Source organism: Mesoplodon densirostris, chromosome 19, assembly GCF_025265405.1.
Source record: "Mesoplodon densirostris isolate mMesDen1 chromosome 19, mMesDen1 primary haplotype, whole genome shotgun sequence".
Lineage (NCBI taxonomy): Eukaryota > Metazoa > Chordata > Mammalia > Artiodactyla > Ziphiidae > Mesoplodon > Mesoplodon densirostris.
In genome coordinates, this window is record NC_082679.1 from 32,826,463 (window position 1) to 32,845,553 (window position 19,091).

Below are 19,091 nucleotides of genomic sequence, written 5' to 3' on the forward strand. Positions count from 1 at the left end.
AGACCCCTCCCCGAAGCAGGTCCCGGGGACCATGGCACAGTGGCCCCATGGAATTCAGGAGAATCCTTAGCACAGAAAGACCCGGCTACATTTGGGGCTGAGGTGAGCTGCTGCGAGAAGCCTCCATTTCACCCTGTCCCAGGCCAGGTGAATCCAAGCTGGACCTTCCCACATCTTTGTGTAGCTGGGAAAGATGACACTTAACTTGCCGCCTCTTCCCCTGCATCTGAAAAGGTCCCTTTAGCTCATTTTTAGGCTCATGGCTCTTTTCAGAAATTAGAGCAAATTAAAACCAAAAGGGCTTTGAGAATTGGAGGGAGAATGCCAGAACATGCCTGCCCCTCCCCTTTGAATGTCATCCAACCGGCCTCATGTGATTTCGTCTTGAGAGGAGAATGGCTGGCAGTGGACATGGGTGGACGTGGGGTGTACACTGGGAGACTGAGGCTGCTTTCCCTAGGAGACACATCCCCTGCAATCCTGGTGCCTCCAGGATCAAGTCCCCCTCCAATACTCTGCCAAAAGTGGGCCAGTGAGGGGAGTGGACCCAGGTGGAAGCAAGAGATGAAGGAAAGGGGCCAGAGCAGGGAGAAGGCAGAGGCTCAGGGTCAGCACAGAATCTCCGGGCTGTGAAGAACCATCTTGGGACTGATTGCATTTTCCTCTCCTGATATAGGAACCATTCCTCTCCACCTCCTTAAAGACCAGAACAGGAGAAAATGGACAAACTGAAGCAGCAGCCAGGCTCTGGTTAGACTCAAGGAAGAGCTGAGGGCAGCTCAGGAGATTCTAGTATATTCTAGATAGGATGACGCAGTAAGTTATATTCATCGTGTGTATCCAATTCCTGTCCTCCAGGGGTGGACTTTGAAAACTCAAGAGCTGATTTGGGTTTTGTCCTGGTCTAGTGACAGATCTCAGCTTAGATATCACCTCTTCTGGGTAGAGTGGGTTGGGTGCCCTCTCTGTTTCTCCTGATTATGGCATTTATTCTCCTTCAGAGCTTAAGTTAGCTAGTGGACTCCTTCTCCAATGCACTGGGAGCCCTTGACGCAGGACCTGTGACCTGTTCATAGCCTTGTCCGTTGTTGCATCTCTAGGACCCAGAATGTGCCGGTCCCAACCTCAGAGCATTTGTTGAATGGATGGATGGTGAATGATCTCTGTCAAGCTTGGGATCTCAGACCTCTACTGAGGAAGTTCTCTAACCAGAGATCTCCTCAAAAGCAAAGCTTGAGACAAAGGTTTGTGTTCAAGAAGTTCACTAAAGAAAGATGCCAGGAAGTAGGCATGCGGGAGGCGAGAAACAGGAAAGGTCAGAAGGCCAATGTAAGGATGCTCTATGGAGTTGGCCACCAATATGGCTGACTGGACTTGATCCCCTGGGACTTTTGGGGGACCTTTAGGACATGCCTATCAGAACTGCCACCCAGAGGATGAAAGGGGGAAGCAATAATCCATCAGTGTCCATCCCCTGTGGTCAAAGGCATTCACTTCCGGGTTGTGCATGTGTGAGTACTGGGCATCCCACGAGATGGTGTCAGAGGAGCTTTGGCAGGAAGTGAGACCAACAGGGCATGGGTCAAGGTGAGGGGCTCTTAGGTTACACCTGTGCAAAGCTTTCGCTGCCTTTGTGGACCTGGCTGCTGCAGCAGTGGCTCGAGCGGGACGTGAGGCTGAGAGGTTTTGAAGTGGGGCACAATCTTCTCCTTTCTAACCAAGGAGTGGATTGGGGGCACCCTAAAACCCAGAAAGGAAGGTGGACGTGGCCTGCTACTGGCTTCCTGCAGGACCAGGCTGGAGGGGCAGGAAGCCCCCCGTCCGCAGGATGGGTGCTGGCTGTATGCTCATTCAGGCAGATAGGAAGATCACATGTAGACCCGCATCCCTGCCACACCCCGACCTCACCCTGCCGTCTCAGGAACAGATCCAGCCCCACGGAGACTCCTCTATCCCTGCCCGACCCCATCTGCCCCAGTCATCAGCTACCGGGTCCTCAGCAGGAGCCTGCGTTCCTTAGTGCCCACATCAGCCCCACTCAGGGAAACCAACTAGAGAAACAGAGAAGTCCAAGGTTCTGAGTACAGAGTCAGGGGCATTTGCTCATTCACCTATCTGTGAAGCCTGTCGGTAGAGAGTGGAAAACAAGACCCTTTCTGGACCATACATCCTGAGGGCCCATCTTCCTAACCACCCTTACGCAGCATGACTGCCTTGCCACATCGTAGTCGAAACTAATGGTCCCCAAAGTGCTGGACCAGCAGCCTCACCATCACCGGGGAACGTGGTGGAAACACAGACTCTCAGATGCTGGGGTTGGAACCAAGCAACCTCAGCTTTGGGAAGCCCTCTGGGTGATTCCGAGGCATGCTGAGGTCTGAAAACCTCTGGTCTAAAATGAATGGTGTCCTGTAGTTACTTACATCCAGTAGCCCTCGCACGTGCCCTCCAGGTTGGAGTGAAAGCCCTTCTCCAGCAGAAGTATCTGGGGACCTTCAAAAGTGTGGTCGGCTTAGCTAGGAAACCACTCTGAAACTCCACCCAGGCCCTAGCACAGATAAAACTGTGACCTCTGGGTCACCTCCAGAGGTTACCACCACCTCCTCTACCCACACCATCCCACACTGTCTCCCCGGGGAGAGCGAGCAGTCATACAATGGTAAGCGTAAGAATAATGGAAAAAATGATGACAGTTACCATTCTTATTGGAGGCTCAACATTCATTAAACACTTTATCTCCTTTTATTCCTACAAAAAAACAGCCCTAGGATATAGGTTCTGTTGTTCTACCCTTTCTGAAGATAAGGAAGCCAAGGTACAAGTTCCCACAGATAGCAAGAAGTTAGCGGCTGGACTTAACCCAGACCTGTCTGGTTCCAGGGACAACTCTCACATGCTCATAAACTCTGCTTTTTCCAATTCTGAAAATTGTTATATACATTATTTGTATATATAATACAATATAAACATTTAAACAAAATGTGTGTATGTACATACATAATACACATGGATACAGGTATATATGTGTACATACAAATACGTAATTGTATTCATTCATGTGTCCATATTTGTGTTCATTTATTGTTTAAATTAGGGACCTCGATTTCAAGGTCAAAATTCAGCTGAGCAGCAAAGGGAGGGATAATCCTATAAAGTGATGATACCTGGTTTCCAACCCCACTGCTAAATGTGCCTGTTTCCAGGAAGTGATACAGTGTCCCAACCATTGTGATTATAGAGGCACAAAATGATAAAAAAAAAAAAAAAAAAAAAAAGACAGCAGTGGAATCAAAAGGAGGAACAAAGGAAAGGCAGAGGGCGTGACTAAGAGTGAGGTCTGGAGAGAGAGGGCTTGGGAAAACACAGGGAAGTTTAGAAACCAGCTCGAGCATGGAAACCAGGGGCCACAAGTGCAGGTGCCCGCAGGGACCACCTGGGTGATGACAGCAGGCGGGCGGGCTGGGCTGACAGTCGGAAACAGCGGGGAATGCGGTGAACTGCAGAGCGTGAGCTTGTCTACAGGAGCAGTGATAACGACCTCCAGCCAGTGGTCGCCATGTGAGGACGTGGGTGTTGCTGGATCTTCCCGTTTCTGAAGAGAAGGTGGAAATCAGATTTTTAAGCAAAATCTCCCGCTTTTTAAATTTTATCAATGAATTTTGTAAAAACATTACACGGCCAAACAACATACCACCATTACCATCCTGAGGGCTGTGCTGAGCTCTCTGAGGACTGGGTCTTGACCAGTGCAAAAAAGAACAGGTCCACTCAGTCTCTGATTCAACCATCACACTTCACTCTTCCGGGTTCGCGAATGGGGCAATTCTGGGACTGCAGGGGACCGACCTCAGCCTCACTACAAACTGTGTAATTTATCACTTGCGTGTTTGGGGTTGATCACTTGTCTCCCCGTCCCCCAGCCAACTATAATAGAAGCTCCAGGGGACAGAATTTTTGCTCTCTTGTTCACCGATGTATCCCAAGCGCCTGGTAAAGTACCCAGCGCATAGTAGGAGCACAGTGAGCATCTGTTGGATGCACAACGGATAGAAAAGAGCCAGTTGGGCCTCCCTTGTAACAGGCCCGCCAGGAGAGCCCTCCTCGGCCAAGCAATGCTACTCACCCCTCCAGGGGCATTTCACAAGCAGCTCAGGACAAATGGGCTGGCCAGCCTTCAGCTTCCTTTTCTTTCCTTTTAGGTAGGGTGTTATGGTTGGTGGGAGGTGAGAATGGGGACCGACCTAGGCCCTCATACCAGAGTCTGGGGGTGAACAAAGCAGAGCTGACAGAGGTTAAGGAGGAGAGAGACGGACAGACAGGCAGAGGAGAAAAAACGAGAAAAAGAAGAATCGCCCCATGCCAACAACGGTCAAAATGCATTATTAGGGTGTCCAGGAAATTATAGCTTATGTCCATTAGTTCTTTCAGGGTTAATATTGATGCAGATATTATTTCTATCCACGGCCCCATTTATTTGAAATATTATGACTGGGAGTAGCTGCTGCTGTGAATCAAATCAATTGATGGAGTAGTTAGCTGTGCCACCAGGGCAGCCTGCCCGCCCCCTCCCCCCACCGCGAGCATGAAATATTATGGAGATGGTTCCTTAAAGTGAGCACTCTATCATCATTTGTCTGCAGGCTCCTGCTAGGGCTGTCTTGCCCGGCTTCCGGTTGGGTGCGAAGAGCTGTCATAACTCAATCAGGCGGCTAACGCGGCCGCCTGGGTACCTCCAGCCCACGGCGGATGCCCGGAGCCCGCTGAGAGCCGGTGGTCCCCGGCCAGGCCCTGCTGCTGGCCACGTGCAGGGGAGACATATTTTTGGAGGCAGAATGGGAGGCCTGTCTCCCTGTGCCACTTCTCCAAACACAATTTGTCATTTCCCACCACCAACGTTTTGGTCGCACGGTTTTCTCAGCCTGGAGCGCCTCCTCCACCAGCTGTGTCTGCCAAGATGCTATACGCTCTCAAAACAGGATCTGAGACATCGACCCGTGGCCGGGTGCAGGGGCCGCATCGGATCCCCTGTGCCCTACCACCTCCAGGGGCAGCAGCGTTTAGCTGTCACCTAACAATACCAGCAACAGTAATACTTGAGTCCTAGCAGAATTCAGATCATCTGTGCAGGGTTGTATGCTGGTGGTTGGCAAACTTTTTCTGGAAAAGGCCAGATGGTAAATATTTTAGGCTTTGTGGGCCCATAGGGGATCTGTTACAACTACTCAATTCTATCCTAGGTGCTGAGTGAAGGAATGGGCGTGGCCTGACCGGCCCTCTGGGTCTTAGTTTGCTCTCTCCATTTTATGCTATTAATCTCATTTAATCCTCTCCCCAACCTTTTGCTCAAATGTCACCTTCTCGATGAGGTCTTCCCTGACTATTTAAAATTAAATTAAACTCTTGGCATCCCCCAGCCCACTTTCTTGCTTCATTTTTCTCCGTAACTTTTATCATATATTTTAAAATATAGTTTTGCTTTACTATGTTGCCAATAATGACACCACCACACCGGCTGCTAGAATGTCAGCTCCATGAGGACAGGGACTTCACCTGTTGTGTTTGTCGCTTGCACTTCCAGTGTCCAGCACAGTGGCTGGCACATAATGGGAACAGATGGCCCCATGAGGTATGTGCTGTAGTAGCCCCATTTTTCAGATGAGGAAACTGAGGATCAGAGAGCTGCGGGCATTGTCTAAGGTCATCCAGCTGGTAAGTGTTCCTGAGCACATGCCTGAGTCCTCACTGAGGTTTTATTTATTTTTTTGTTTTCAGTGTATCAACGTATCAAATCCTTTTTGAAGCCCTGTAGGGTAGGAGGTCCTGCTAGTATTCTGCTTGTACAGGTGAAGAAACTGACTCAGAGAAGTGACTTGTCTCCGAGGTTAGGTAGCCAGCAAGTGGTGAACTGAACCCTCTTCGTCAAAGGCCATTCTCTTCCCTCACTGGCATCCTTGCTGTCCTATACTTTGTGGGCAGAACTAAGAGCCTGGGGCCTGGGAGTATCTGGTGGGGAGGTGGGCAGCCCTGAGCTTGCCCCTCACTGGCTTTTTAAATTATTATTATTTTTATTTTTTATTTTTTTGCGGTACGCGGGCCTCTCACTGCCGTGGCCTCTTCCGCTGTGGAGCACAGGCTCCGGCCGCGCAGGCCCAGCAGCCATGGCTCACGGGCCCAGCCGCTCCACGGCACGTGGGATCCTCCCGGACCAGGGCACGAACCCGTGTCCCCTGCATCGCCAGGTGGACTCCCAACCACTGTGCCACCAGGGAAGCCCCCTCTCACTGGCTTTTGACTTACCTGTGAGCAGGGTGAAATCATCGCCTCCATGATCACACCTGAGGACACCAAGGGCTCTGGGCTGGGCTCAAGGATGCTACAAAAGACTCTCCCACTGGTCCTCCTCCCATCCCCGTGCTCCCAAGACCCGCGCTCCCCCTCTGCCCCCCATGCCAGCATCTTCTCCCCACCCAGCTTTGCCCACACTCTTCCCACCACCTGGAGCACCTTTGCTCTGGCTCTTCCTCTTTAGATTCTTTGCATCCTTGAACAAAGGTTGAAAAAAATACGAACTTTTAGCAGGTGCTCTTGGGGGCTGCCCTTTGGCCGCAAGAAGCGAAGCTTGAAATCTTCCTCCTCTGGGGCTGGACCACCCTGGGGAAAGAAAGAAGAGGTGAAGCCCACTCGGGACAGGATCAGGGCCGTCCTGCCACACCCCTTGGGAAGCCCTGGGACACCTGAGGACGTATGGCCATCTCCAGCCACCTTCTGAACCGGGAGGCAACAGAGTTTGAAGTTCCCTTGCAGATAATCCAGAATTCAACCCAGAGAACCCTAAAAGCTTAGAGACTGTGACGATTAATTTTATGTGTCAACTTGGCTAGGCCATGATACCCAGTGTTTGGTCAGACTCCAGCTCTTCCCTGGGTCTCCAGCCTGCCAGCCTGCCCTATAGATTTCATATTTGCCAGTCCCCACAACTGTGTGAGCCAATTCCTTAAAATAAATCTCTCTCTCTCTTTCTCTTCCTATATCATCTATATCTATATCTATATCTATATCTATATCTATATCTATACCTATATCCATCCTATTGGTTCTGTTTCCCTGGAGAACCCTGAATATTAATAATGCTAATACACAACTCCAACTCTTCAGTTGACAGAGAGAGGTACCAAGGCACAGAGAGGGCAATAAACGTACCCAGTGTCACACAGCAGATAATAACCAAGCTTGGATCAGTCAAAAAGCCCCCTAGGCTAAAATTCTTGCCCTGTAGTGAGGGGCTGGGGTCCCACCTCCACACTTCCAAGCTTTCCAGTCAGGTGGAGGGCAGATATCACAAGTGTTTGAAGAAAATGAGTTCCTCACTGGAGGTGGGTGGGCGAGGAATGAGAAATCAAAAATTCAGTGTGAAAATACAGAAATCTAGCTGCAGAGCCAATTTTCCATCACACTTAGCAACTCCATTTGATGTGATAGTTTACTAATAAAACATGAGCATTACGGTAACATAATATTTTAAGTATCCATTAACTAATACGTAAATATAATGGAACCTTATGGAAATATACTTAAGCTGTCACCAACACCCCTAATGTAATATGCATGATTTCCAGGGCTATTTATAACTCCTTGGGTTCACTCTCTCCCCAGTGACTTCATGGGCTCCGTGAAAAGAGGATCTTGTTTTCTCTCCCCAGCCCCTGTCTCAATATACTCAACCCCGTGGCCCCTCTCCCCGTGGTACTGCACGGGCCTGGCCAATACCCATTTGCCGCATAAGGGCCAGACACGTACCTGCCGTGATCCGGGCCCAGCCTCCTGGCATGGAGCCAGTGCTCTGGCAGACACACCCTACGTGGGTGATGAGAGCTGTCAAAGAGGAATGGCAGGGGGTTGTGAGAGGGCGAAGCAGGGAGGCTTCTCGGAGGAAGTGATGCTTGGGCTGAGGAATAGAGGATGGGCAGGAGTTGGCTGGGTTAAGCAGAGTAAGCAGAGGGAAGGGAGTAGCACAGTGGGGGATCCAAAAGGGCCGAGGCCCAGGCGTGAAAAGCAGGCAACATTTCTTCTGGGAATTGAATGGAGCCCAGATGCTGATGCAGAGATTACAAGGAGAGAGAGTGGCAAGACGAAAGGTTTGAGCGGTGAGCAGAAGCCGGGTTGCAGAAGGCCAGATGACAGGGACAGACTCTTCTACAAAGGGCCAGAGTAGGCACCCAGCTGTGCAAAGATCTTCAAGGCTGTTTCGACTCATACCGGCACTTCTGACATCACCAGGCAACCAATTCCCTGATCCTCTAGACACCAGCTGGGTGTGCTACGACCCGGTTCAATTCTGACGCTAACCACCTAGCGTCAGATCCCCAGGTTCAAAGGCTCAGTCCCACAAGACTGTCCTCACTTCAGATGTCAATCACAAGTTTTGGGTCCCCAGGGTACCCACACTTCCGTCTGACTTGGCTACAAAGTCTAGGGGGTTATCACACAGAAAATATTTTAGGGAAGTACTTTGCTTACAATTACTGGTTTGCTGTAGAGGACACAACTCGTGAACAGCTAGATTGAAGAGAGGCATAGGTCTGGGGGCGCTGGGGACGGTGCACAGGACTTCCATACCTTCTCCAGGCACAACCTGCCGACACCTCAATGTGTTCACAAACCCAGAAGCTCACCAAATCTTATTATTTAAGAGTTTTAATAGAGCTTAAACTACTGCAGCAGTCCCCTTTCTGGGAGGTTGGTGGATGCGGTTAAAAGTTCCAACCCTCCCATCACTTGGCCTTTGTGGTGACCAGCCCCATCCTGAGACAATCAAGGGACCCCACCCAGAGTTACCTCCTTAGCATAAGCTGAAGGGTACAAAAGGGAGTCCTTGTGAATAACAAAGGACACTCCTGCCACCCAGGCAATTCCAAGGACTTCAGCAGCTCGGTAGACTTGGAGGAGGGGAAAAGGAGATGCCCTCAGCCCATTCCAGCTGGATTTGGCCAGTGGATTTGTGTGCTGAGATGTGTTGAAAAGGAATCCGAACCCCTAGTCTCCACTCAGACTGTCTATACAACCTTGGACATCCCCTCTCTGGGCCTTGATGTTCTTATCTGTGAGCCTGGAGCTGGGGTAGGGCTGTCAAGGCTTTCTAGGTCAGGCCTTCTAGGAGGACTTCAGTGAGCCTGGTCCCTGCCCACTCAGCCATCACACCTGCTGACAGTGTTGCCAGCAGACTTTGGTACGAAACATCTAGCAGATCATCACCTGCAAAGTGTGGAGCAGGAATCACCGCTGGGGGCATCGTACCTCTGCCAGAAGCCGAGCGATGCCTCTTCCATGCGTCTTATGTATGGGGCTTTCATAGCTCTCTGAGCTTGGGTTTCCCAGAAGCAAATCTGGAGACAAAGCTTTGAATGCAAGTGGTTTATCTGGGGAGTGAGGAACTGGGCTATGGGGCAGGGAGGACAGCAAAGGCAGAGCGAGTTATCGAGCTAGTTGTCGCTGTGGCACCAGGAGTGTAATCCCCCTGGGACTCCAGAACTCTGCCTTAGAGTTTTCCTATCAAAGGGTGACGGAGCTGGGGAGTTGCACGCCAAATCTCATGAGTCATTGGTGAAGGAGGTTTCCTGGTAGACACTAATGCCTGGAGTGTCTGGCCTGCTAAGCACACAGCCTGAAAGGCCTTCCCACATCTTGCAGAACAGCTCTCAAGCAAAGCCATCAGATATTGACAGTTGGAAGCTGGTCAGGGCAAGAATAATAGTCAGGCTTACAGAGTACGAGCAGGACACTGACCGGATCACCTACGACAGCTAAAATTCAATGTTTTCAAGTGGCTGCACAGTCTCATTGGAGTCTTGAAGGGCCTGTCTGAAGAAGGCAAGGAAGAAATACAGTCATCCCTCGATATCCATGGGAGAATGGTTCCAGGATACCCCACTCCCCACAGACACTAAAATCCAAGGATGCTCAAGTCCTTTATATACAATGGCATTCTATCTGCATATAACCTATGAACATCCTCCAGTATGCTTTAAATCATCTTTAGATTACTTATAATACCTAATACAATGTAAACGCTATGTAAGTAGTTGCCAGCATGCAGCAAATCCAAGTTTTGCTTTTAGAACTTTCTGGAATTTTTTTCCCACATATTTTCAATCCGTCGTGGTCAAATCCATGGATACGAAACCTGAGGATACAGAGTGCTGGCTGTAATTGACAATCCTCATTTGACAGATGGGGTCAGTGTGGTTTCAGGAGGAGACTGACTTTCCTCAGCCTGGAATGTGTTCCTCTTGTCCCTTTGGCTTCAGTGCATCTCCTTTGCCCGGAGTACACTTCCTCCATGTAGCTTTTTCCTTTGTTGACAGGTCATTCACCTTGAGCTGGAATCCTAGACTATTATCAACCACTAAGATTTGTGGGGTTGTTTGTTACCACAGCATAATCCCACTTATGCTGACTGATACAGACCCCTGAAAAGGAGTCTGATTTAAAAATAAAAGCAGTTAAGTAAGCAATAACAGAGAACATGTGGATATGGCAAAAAGTAATACAGTATTCTGCACGTAACTGACATTTGTGGAGCAAACAATGCCTTTGTGCTAATAGGCTGGTACATTTCCTGGGGGGGAGTTTATTTAAAAAGTGGAGGAGCAACTTGGTTTGCTGATTATCATTCAAAGGTGAGCTACAGAGAGAAGCTTCAGTCAAGCTTCTTAGTCTCTGGGACGTACACTCTGGGCTTGTGGGGCACTGCTGGGCTGACTAGGGTGGACTTGACCATCAGGACTCTGACTCCCCTGTAATACCCACAACCTAGAGTCTTGAAAGGATTAAAGGTAGCTGGGCACGTGCCATAGTACATCTCATTAAGACTCAATTGCAGGACGTGTCGTTGTGCTATGTATCACTAAGAAAGAAAAATATCTGGGAAACTCTGATGTAATATCTTAAAAAGAGGGTGAAGCAACAATTAGCCAGACCAGTCTTTTGTTACTTTTGAATTTGTCATGTATTCCCAGGTATTTGGCAACTTCTCCTGCCTTTGGCTCACTCTTGGCAGGTGCTAGACAATTCTTTCAAACGTATCTCAGTAATATAAAGCAACAACAACTTCATCTCCTTGAGCTATCTTCCCGTCTTAGGTTCCATTATGCATGTTGTTGTGGAACGTTCCTTTGCAAGGGAACAATACATCGTGGTCGCTCCAGCAGTAAGCGTTTGCGGCTCTAATCCCAGCTGCATGCCCGCCGTCTTATCTGTGCCTTTCTGCCTGCACGGTAACTTTTCATTCCGTCACTGAATCACATAGTCTGATCTTTTTGAAGATGCATAAAATGGCAATTACACTCCGCACGGGTAGTACAACAATGCAGAGCCCTCCACTGGCGTGACAACAATGGGGACGGCTATGACCACACTCGCCAGGCGATGACAACCGCATCATGACAGCCACTTGGCCGATGGCTTGAGACATCATCGTTTGTGAAATGGGGCCCGATATCAGAAAGTGAAAATGGAAAAAAAAAAAAAAAGCCATCTTAGAATTGATGAAATCGGTGGTAAGTGTCGGTTATGGAGTAGCTGCTCATCTCGTTTTGGGGCTGATTACCATTTTTATATGGCACACGTGCAGGTGTATATGCATAAAGTGGCTGCAGGGAGGGAAAGGGGACCCGTGGAAGGGGTGGGTGGTGGTGGGACTTAGGGTGCTTCGGGAAAAGTGATTCTCAACCAGGGGGGAGGCCACTAACCTCCTTGGCCCCCGCTTCCAGAGGAATAGCATAGGGCGCCCTTTTCAATCCAACCAGTGTGGATCGAGCACCTACTGTATACAGACACCATGTGGGAGAAGGGGGCGGGGAGGGCACAGGACAGAACATGAGGTGACAGCAGTCACCACCTCCTGGGGTCCTTAGGCAAAAGGGGAGACAGGTACCTGCACACATAGCCATGGTGTCCAGCGGATAGCAGTTAACTCTAACACAGCCAGTGACTCAGGAAAGGGTTTGGAGAGCCCTGAGGGTGTCACTGTGTTTGCACCTGGAAAGGCTTCCTGGAGGAGGAGGAAAGTGAGCTGAGCTTTCAAACAGGGCGGATTAAGGCATGGGATGTGGAGGGAGGCGGGTGCTGGGCAGTGGCAGCCGGCTGAGCTGAGCAACAACAGGTATGAATTGGGGACCGCAAGCTGGTCTCCATTAACTTAACCTCCTATGCAAACGTTCTAGAACTAGATCCAGACCCAAGCCCATGACCTAGCCTAGGCTGCGGCTCCTTTCCAAGTTGCATGGGTACATATATACCCAGAGGCAGAGCCAGGTAGGCACTCACACCCAGGCTCCTGTACCTGCTCAATGGGGCAATCACACACCCATGCATGCACACGTCCACGCACTTGCATCTACAAACGCTGTGGATATGTACACGTGCACACATGTGTGTGCACACACAGAGGCACACCCAGCTGCCCTCACATACTGCCCCCTGCAGTTGCTCTTTGGGGCAACCACATGCATGTACACAAACAGGTGTACATGTACATACAGGGGTACACATGGGTATACCCTTAGAGGTACACACACACATATACAGTCTGGGTGAATTTTCTGCAAAAAGAGGAGCAAGGAGTTCCCTCCCTGCATCCATGCCACTGGGACTCTCCTTCCCCCACACTGACTCTGGGCTTAACCATGTAATTTGATTTGGCTTGTGCGAAAGTAGCTAATGCAGATAGAGATTGAAAAGTGTTTGTATGTTAAGACTTGCTCTTGCTGTACTTGGAACTGTGTGAACCAGCCCTGGATAGCTTGCTGGAGGCTGAAAGACCATGTGGCCAAGTCATCCCCTGACTTACACTCAACTGCCAGTGCCAGACACAGGAGTGATGCCTCTGTAGACCACCCCCAGCAGAGTTACCAGCTGCCCCAGACACATGAACAGGCTCAGCAGAGTTTAGCCAAGCTGAGAAGAACCTCCTAGCCAACCCACAAAGTTATGAGAAATTATAAATGTTTGTTGCTTTAAGATGCTAAATTTTGGGGTGACTTGTTATACAGCACAAGCTAACTGATACAAGCAGTGACTCACAGGAACATACAGAGACATACCACACATATACCCACGCATTGCCTGTACTTATCTGTATAGGCGAGCACAGAAAGGTAAACTCACACACACTTCAGTGATCACACACACAGCACACATGTGTGCATGCATAGACAGTGCACTTACACAAGTACGCCTACAACATATTATATAACACATGTACACATATATGTAAACACTCTTGGCTGCTCATGTGGACAAACACCACCCAAGTCAGGACTCTATGGACCAGTGAGTGGCCATGAGCCATGGCCCTCACATGCTTCCTGGAGTCCAGTGGCTGAGGGAAGGCCGTTGTCCTGGGAACAAGTACCATTCAGACTAGCCAGGACCCACAGACACACTGAGGCCCCACTGCTGAGAGAGGAAGCCCCCAGAGCACAGCGAGTCCTTCCCGGTGACCCCTTGCACTGTCCATCTGGTTCCGTCTCATTGCCGGCTGCTAAGCCTTGGGCTCAGCACATGGCAACACTGTTAGAAGGCACTTCCCCTGGCTCCACAGTGCTGCTGTGCTCTCCTTATGACTCAGACCCTGTCCTACTTCGGAGTCCAGAGGGCCATGGCCTTGCAGCCTCAAGGAATGGGTGTCAGCCAGGTCCCTGCTGTGGGCACAGGAACGTTTGGGGTGGGAGGTAGTGTTCCAGGCCCCTTGCTTCCCCCAGCACACCACACTGCCGTGTGTCTCCTGGCAGACACGCATGCAGGTAGAGAGGTTAAAAGCAGACAGGTGCTCACTGCTGAAGATTCTGATTGAGTGGTATGTCTTCCAATGGCCTCACCTTCCTTGGAATGCCTGTTTGCCCCCCCGTTTGAAATGTTCTCTTGTGCTTCCTTGCACAGCATGTACTTCAACTTTCCACGTGTTTTCTGTTTCTTTTGCCTCTCTGAGGACTGTCCACCTGTCCCTCTCTAGCCCTATTCCCACCCCCCCCCCCCAGTGTGGACCACTACAACACTTGCCTGGGAGATGACGGTGATCTCCTAACTGACCCCGTACACCAGGCATGGCCCCTCCAATCCATTCTTCATCCTGCTGATGGGATCTTTCTAATATGCAGAGCTGGTCCCTGGGTTAAAAGTCGATCAGTGACACAAGCCCCTTAACGTGGCCCACAAGCCCCTTGGTGATCCAAGTCCTGAGCCCCTCTCCATCTTCCCTCTCTCTACTCCACCTCATCCATGTTTTCTGGGTCAGCGATGTCTACCTACAGTTCCTCGGGGCCCTCAGTCACCACTGGGCCTTTGAACCTGCTGTCCCTGTGGCTTGGAATGCCCTTTCCCAACTCCCATACTTCACTCCAATCACCTTTTTGTATGCTTAGCTGTTCCTGACACAGCTTAGCCGCCACCTCTTCTGCAAGGCTTCCCTGAATTCCAAGGTTGGGTGGGTCCCCAGCCTCTACCATGCCCAGTACTTAAGATTGTGTGACAATTACTTCATTAGTTATTTACACACACACGTACATGCACTAGAATAGGAGCTCCCTGGGGGCAAGGCCTGTGTCTTGATCAACATTTTGTCCCCAAGGACTCACCTGGCATGTAGTAGTCTGGAGTAAAGGATTGCTGAAGGAAAGAAGGAAGAAAGCAAGGAAGGGAGGGAGGGAGAGAGGGAGGGAGGATGGGAGAAGGAAGGAAAGAGAAAAGCTCAGGGAAAAGTGGAGACTATGTCCTTGGCCTGGTGTGGTGCTGATGTTGGGGGACAGGCCCCATCCTCATCCCCTTAATAGAAGGGTGATGCATGCAGCTCTCGTGCTCTGAGCTGCATCCCCTTCTTGGCCAAGGTCCTCCCTCTGTCTGGGTAGATCTGCTCACTTCTCTGAGATGACGGCTTTCCTGGCACCTGCCTGATCCATCCCAAACTCACTCATGTTTTAGGCGCTTCAGGGAACATCTGCTTCTCTCTTATCATCCATATTCTGCATGTTTGAGGCCGCAGGTGCTGACTGGCTGGCTGGTGTTGATCATGGGTAGGTTGTGGCCTTCCCTCGAGGAAAATCATGGAGTACAGGCAGGAGAGGCACAAGACCCAGTACGGCATTGGGAAGGGACCAGGCTGAAGCATCTTAGACTCTGCAGCACGAGGATTTCAGTTCAGAGATGAATAGGGGCTTTTGAAGGAAATGCTCTATTGTCCATTTGCTTTGGTCAAGAATTTATTGCAGCCCATATACCTGAGGAAGAAGGCGTCCAGGGGAGGCAGGACGACTGAGATGTGACCCATGGCTTCTACCCACAGGCAGTTCCCTGGCTCATAAGGTATGCGTGAGTCTTACACCAGTAAGCCAAATACCCACGAGACAAGGAAATGTGTGAAAAACGTCAGGCAGCTGGTACCAAGTTCTGAGTCAAGAAGGTTTTCTTCCACTGGAGAGGAGGGAAGGACATCATCGAAGAGGAGGGAGGTGATCAGAGTAGAATTTGGCTAAACTGAGACTGAGTTGGGGGCCCGGGACATGTTCTAGTTAGAGGTGATAGTAACACAGCTGTCATTTGTCAAGAACCAGCTAAACGAGGGATGCTGCCCAGACCTTTTCCCATTTCAACTGTGAGCCTCCAAGCAAGCCTGCTGAGCTGGTATTATTGCTTCCATTTTATAGATGAAGCAGCTCTTACCTAGCTTGTCTTAGAGCTAGGCTTTGAAACAAGGGCTTTCTAGCACCAGAGCCTGATATGTCAGCAAACTGCTGTGTAACAAACCATTCTAAAATGAGTGGCTTAAACAACAACAATCATTTATTATTATCTCATAGTTTGAGGGTCACCTGGGCTCACCTAGGTGGTTCTTGCTGGCATCTCTCAAGCAGTTCCTTCCTGCCTGCTGGTGATGAGGCTGGAGTCGTCTGAAGGGACCTCAGTGGAACGAGACGGTGGCTGCTCCTGGGCTGGGGACTGGGACAGTGAGTGTCCTCAGGCATTCTCTCTCTTCATGTGGCCTCTTCAGCATGGTGGCTCAGGTCCCTAAAGGTGTATATCTCAAGAGAGGATGTCAGGTGGATGGTATTGACTTTCAGGTTTTGGACTTGGACATCACCTAGTGTCACTTTGTACTGTGTCACTTGTACTGCACTGCTTCAGCCGAGGCCATCATGAAGCTAATCCACCTCCCCGGGTTCCAGGGAAGGGCTCTTTAGCCTTCGCCTCTTCATGGGGGAGTGGCAAGGTTCTAGAAGAGTATGTGGGACAGGAAATATGGTTCTGACTACTTTTGCCACACCTGGGTTCCATGATGCCCACAGGTCAAGGCCTGGAAGCAGAAGAGTAGAAATAGTGTCTGATCTGGGAAATGGAGCCAATGACCCGTTGAGCAACAGCAGAAAGCTTCCCCTGACAAAGTGAGGAAAGGCTGCTTCAAGGATGCAGACAACGGCCACAAGTCATGAGCCAGGTGACAAGGGTGTCAATAAAGAGGAAAGAGAGGGAAGCCATATAGCAAAGAGCTACTGACTGGGGACCAGATCAGAGGGTCAGGGAGAGAGACAGGGTACATCCTAAGTAAAGTCCAAGATCTGGACCTGGATAACCTGGGATGTGGGGTTCCCAGAACCAAAGTGGGGGAATTAAGAGGAAGCGCTGGTTTGGGAAAGTTTACTTTGGTGTCCTGTTGAGTGAAAGGCATGAAGAGGGCATGTTGGAAAACGACCCAGTGGAGGTAGAGTTGTCGGTCTAGATCTTAGCGGACTGGGACGGCAAATGCAGATTACAAGGGACTCGGGGTGGGGTTGGAAGCCATCAGCATGGTTGAGCCCACCGAGGCTGAGAGATCAGAGCACCTGGAGAAGACAGCCAGGACTCGAGAGCTCTGGTGTTCGGAGGTGGTGCCGAGAAAAAGGAGCAGGAGTGGTCCATACCCAAAGGAAAGGCCTGAGAAGACCTTTATGATCCCAAGACTCTAGGAAAACCCTAAGTGGAAGGACAGGGATAACAGTTACTCAGCCCAAGACCCATCCCCTTCAAGTCCTCTGCAGGACCTCGCCTGTCTTTTCCTCATTGGATCTAATTGCTGACCTTTTCTGCTGGTGTAAACTCTAACCTTAGAGTAGTGGAAGCCCCCATGAAGACAGGCACCATGTCACAGGCACCTGTGACATCAGTGTTCGTCTTGGCATGCAGAGCTTGCTGTATGTAAAGACCTTTGGTTGAATGGTTGTGAAACAGGTAAAAATGGGGCTTCTCTGAGAGTTGAGGGCCTGGCACCTCCTCTGGTGGGCTTTCTCCCTCTGGCCTGAGCTCCCTCCACCAAACTCCCAAAAGAAAATTCCCAAACCACTCATCTCCCCTGAGGTTTTCATGGCGCATCCGAGGCCTAGGAAAGGAAGTGATTTTCCAAGGGGTCCCACAGATGGTCAGTGTCAGCCATGGGCCTGCGAGTGAATGTCACCAGGTCAGCCTCATGTCCAACAGCCCCCAGAGCTCTGACTTAGGAACAGAAGGAGTGACAAGGGGGCAACAAGCCTTCCCCATGAGGTGGACACACCCCCTGAGAGGCAGCCCTGGGCATGGCAGCCAGGCCAGCGCAGGCAAAAGCCCGGGCAGCATGGGCCGCCGATGGACCAGGCCAGCCGGAGCGCCACGCTGGCCGAGGCCCCTCCCTGGGCAGCCCCCTCCCTGGGCAGCGCCTCGGGAACCCTGCGGCAGGCTGAGCTCCTTGCAGACCCCGGGGTCCGAGGGCGGAGGGGAGGAAGGGAGACATTGCTGTGGTTTTGCGGCCAAGGAGGGAACATACTTAGGATATTTAGGGGATGGACAGGGAACAGCCCCACTCCCCCCAGGCTCTGCCTGCCAGCACTCAGCCACTGGAACATGCCATTTGCGAAACGTCTTCATTTTCTCTCAGTCGTTGGCCAGGTTCCCACCACACTCATTGAGATCGGGAAGAGGGGGGCAGGAGAGGGAAGGTGAGGGCCATAGAGGGCAGCCAAGGGGAATTGGAAAGCTGGTTCCCCAGAGCTCTCTGTGCAAAGAAAACACCCCAGAGCCTGCCAAATCTGGCTGCCACACGGCCTGACGCCACCCCACGTGGCTCCCCAAACCCCTCCCGCCGTCTCACAGGAAGTCACATGTCCCCCCCGCCGTGGGCTGGTGAGGGCACACCTCCAACCAGGACCCCAACATGCAGACTGGGCTGCATCTGTCCAGCCACGTTATGGAGCCTGGCTGCAGGGATGCCAGTGCAACACCCCAGTTAGGCTGGGCATCTGGCCTGCCGACAATAAACCTCTCAAGTCAGTCTTTATTTTTATAGACCATGGCTTAAAGGTCCCAGCCACTGCAAGTCCTGGCTTCCCTTGCTGATTTGTAATTTTCAAACATCTCGATTTATTGCTCAAAAGTCCCTGACTGTAGCCACAGACACAGGATTTCAGAAATGTCAGAGCTGGGAAAGAAAATGCCAGGGCTGCTTTCCTCCAACTGCCTTATTTACTGATGGAGAAACAGAGGCCCATAGAGAAATTCAGGCACCTGGAAATAAACTGTAGATTGATATAAAGAAATGCTGGTATTAGTGGGAGGTGTCAAGTGTGAGGAGAAGAAATAAACTTTAGAACCATGTGTACTTTCGTTCGAATCCTCACTTTGTCATTTTAGCAGCGTGACCTTGGGAAAGTTTACTAAAGCCCTGCAGCTCAGCCTTCTCATCTGTAAAATGGGACATAGCCTGCCCATCCATCCATGGTGAGTGGCAAATAGCAGTCGCTCCATAAACATACCTTCTGTCTCTAGGTATCAGATGGACACCTGTACACCCACCGTCCCCCTGTTATTGATTTTCAATGAATTCGAGAACTGGGCATTTCACAGAAGGCCAGACTCCATGGGACTTTGTCATGCGAATGTGACACAGCTTTATGGAGACAGTTGGAGCCAGGCCTAGGGACAGAACCTTCCTCTAGAGAGGGCCAAAAGGGACCAGCGACGGGAAGGGGGTGTGTCAGAACGCCCGCCTCGCCCCGGTACCCGAGACGTCACCCGATCGGGGCGGATTCAGTGGT